At 36.4% G+C, this 3,323-nt stretch overlaps 1 long non-coding RNA gene across 1 annotated transcript in view; it reads right to left on the reverse strand.

Moving 5' to 3' along the window:
* The window catches only part of LOC123160911 (uncharacterized), a 3,752-nt gene extending 872 nt beyond the window's left edge, over positions 1-2,880 (reverse strand). The window contains exon 1 of the long non-coding RNA XR_006480454.1: positions 2,820-2,880. This is a non-coding gene — a long non-coding RNA (uncharacterized lncRNA). The remainder of the gene's footprint in view (positions 1-2,819) is intronic.
* Between the last annotated feature and the right edge of the window lie 443 nt (positions 2,881-3,323).

The following is a 3,323-nucleotide window of genomic DNA, read 5'->3' on the forward strand; positions in this document are numbered from 1 at the left end:
ATAGGTCATTTTAGAGCTATCCTAGGTTAAATATGTCATTTTGGAGCTAATTAAGCTTATTATGTCATTTTGGAGCTAGCTAAGCATGTGAAGTCATTTAGGAGCTAAACTATGTCATTTCTTAAGCATATTATGTCATTTTAGAGCTAGTTAAGCATATTAACTAATTTTGGAGGAAAAGATTCTAAGTGTAGGTCATTTTGAAGCTAGCTAAGCATATTAAGTCATTTTGGAGGAAAAAATGCTAAGTATAGGTCATTTTAGAGCTATCCTAGGTTAAATAGGTCATTTTGGAGCTAATTAAGCTTATTATGTAATTTTGAGCTAGCTAAGCATATTAAGTCATTTTGGAGGAAAAAAAAGCTAAATATAGGTCATTTTAGAGATAGCCTAGGTTGAATAGGTCATTTTGAAGCTAAGTAAGGTTATTATGTTATTTTGGAGCTAGCTAAGCATATGAAGTCATTTAGGAGCTAAAATATGTCATTTCTTAAGCATACTATATCATTTTAGAGCTAGCTAAGCATATTAAGTCATTTTGGAGGAAAAGATGCTAAGTATAGGTCATTTTAGAGTTATCCTAGGTTAAATAGGTCATGTTAAGCTAGCTAAGCATATTAAGTCATTTTGGAGGAAAAAATGCTAAGTATAGATCATTTTAGAGCTATCCTACGTTAAATATGTCATTTTGGAGCTAATTAAGCTTATTATGTCATTTTGGAGCTAGCTAAGCATGTGAAGTCATTTAGGAGCTAAACTATGTCATTTCTGAAGCATATTATGTCATTTTAGAGCTAGTTAAGCATATTAACTAATTTTGGAGAAAAAGATTCTAAGTATAGGTCATTTTGAAGCTAGCTAAGCATATTAAGTCATTTTGGAGGAAAAAATGCTAAGTATAGGTCATTTTAGAGCTATCCTAGGTTAAATAGGTCATTTTGGAGCTAATTAAGCTTATTATGTAATTTTTGAGCTAGCTAAGCATATTAAGTCATTTTGGAGGAAAAAATGCTAAGTATAGGTCATTTTAGAGCTAGCCTAGGTTGAATAGGTCATTTTGACGCTAAGTAAGGTTATTATGTCATTTTGGAGCTAGCTAAGCATATGAAGTCATTTAGGAGCTAAAATATGTCATTTCTTAAGCATACTATATCATTTGAGAGCTAGCTAAGCATATTAAGTCATCTTGGAGGAAAAAATGCTAAGTATAGGTCATTTTAGAGCTATCCTAGGTTAAATAGGTCATTTTGGAGCTAATTAAGCTTATTATGTAATTTTTGAGCTAGCTAAGCATATTAAGTCATTTTGGAGGAAAAAATGCTAACTATAGGTCATTTTAGAGCTAGCCTAGGTTGAATAGGTCATTTTGAAGCTAAGTAAGGTTATTATGTCATTTTGGAGGTAGCTAAGCATTTGAAGTCATTTAGTACCTAAAATATGTCATTTCTTAAGCATACTATATCATTTTAGAGCTAGCTAAGCATATTAAGTCATTTTTGAGGAAAAGATGCTAAGTATAGGTCATTTTAGAGCTATCCTAGGTTAAATAGGTCATTTTTAAGCTAGCTAAGCATATTAAGTCATTTTGGAGGAAAAATGCTAAGTATAGGTCATTTTAGAGCTATCCTAGGTTAAATATGTCATTTTGGAGCTAATTAAGCTTATTATGTCATTTTTGAGCTACCTAAGCATGTGAAGTCATTTAGGAGCTAAACTATGTCATTTCTTAAGCATATTATGTCATTTTAGAGCTAGTTAAGCATATTAACTAATTTTGGAGGAAAAGATTCTAAGTATAGGTCATTTTGAAGCTAGCTAAGCATATTAAGTCATTTTGGAGGAAAAAAATGCTAAGTATAGGTCATTTTGGAGCTATCCTAGGTTAAATAGGTCATTTTGGAGCTAATTAAGCTTATTATGTAATTTTTGAGCTAGCTAAGCATATTAAGTCATTTTGGAGGGAAAAATGCTAAGTATAGGACATTTTAGAGCTAGCCTAGGTTGAATAGGTCATTTTGAAGCTAAGTAAGGTTATTATGTCATTTTGGAGCTAGCTAAGCATATGAAGTCATTTATGACCTAAAATATGTCATTTCTTAAGCATATTATATCATTTTAGAGCTAGCTAAGCATATTAAGTCATTTTGGAGGAAAAGATGCTAAGTATAGGTCATTTTAGAGCTATCCTAGGTTAAATATGACATTTTTAAGCTAGCTAAGCATATTAAGTCATTTTGGAGGAAAAATGCTAAGTATAGGTCATTTTAGAGCTATCCTAGGTTAAATATGTCATTTTGGAGCTAATTAAGCTTATTATGTCATTTTTGAGCTAGCTAAGCATATTTAGTCATTTTGGAGGAAAAATGCTAAGTATATGATTATGTCGCTAGTATCCATATGGCAGAGAACCCGGGCCGACATGACTAGTCATAGAACCAAGGTGGCACAAACGTACAGGGACATGCATACATGACCTAGCAATGCACGTGTCGGTCATCAGCGAGTGCAACCAAGTCGTAGCAAGCTACAAGGACTTCGGTGATACACCGCGTGACATTTCCCCGTAGGGACAGATACAGGAGCAAATAAGGACACATGCCGGTCAATCCATGTGTTCCGGAGTAGTAGCGAACTACCATGGCTCAGTGGAAGCACTAGGAGGCATATCCCTGTATGGAAGGCTACCAAAGGCACATGACTAGGTGTCGAATCCCACACATACAATGCATTTCAAACATACACACATTATGCATGATATGTGTAGATACAACATGGCATCACAACAAAACTCTATTAAGCAAAACACTTGGGACACTTACCGTCATCACGGAGGTGTAGGTGTAGGTGTAGGTGTAGGACCGGTCGCGCCAGTGGCAGACGGAGAAGGATCGGTCGATGCTTGTCGGGAGTTACGCTGCACCAAAGATTATTTCCAATGTATCGTTAGCATGATGCAACTCAAATGTGAAGACTAGTAACTAATGACCGTTCAAATGAAACTCACCGTGCCCGCCGGAGCAATGGCTGGCATCGGCGGAGGGGTCTGGCCGTTCTTCTCGCACATGGATTGCACATTTGGTTTTGACGAGTCAGTCATATTAGTTACTAATGAAAGGAACATTGCATGCATGATTTAGCTAATATGCAGAAGAAACTTACCATGAAGAGCTCGTACATGGCCCGGTTAGCCGAGTCGTTCCGGTTCCTCTCCTCCTCCAACAGCCTAGCCGTCCTCTCCTCATTCTCCATGTCCCTGTCCACCGCCTGCCAGTCCCTCTCCGCCAACTGCCGGTCCCTCTCCTCAAAAGTAGCCTTGGTCTTCA

This window comes from Triticum aestivum, chromosome 7B, assembly GCF_018294505.1.
Source record: "Triticum aestivum cultivar Chinese Spring chromosome 7B, IWGSC CS RefSeq v2.1, whole genome shotgun sequence".
NCBI lineage: Eukaryota > Viridiplantae > Streptophyta > Magnoliopsida > Poales > Poaceae > Triticum > Triticum aestivum.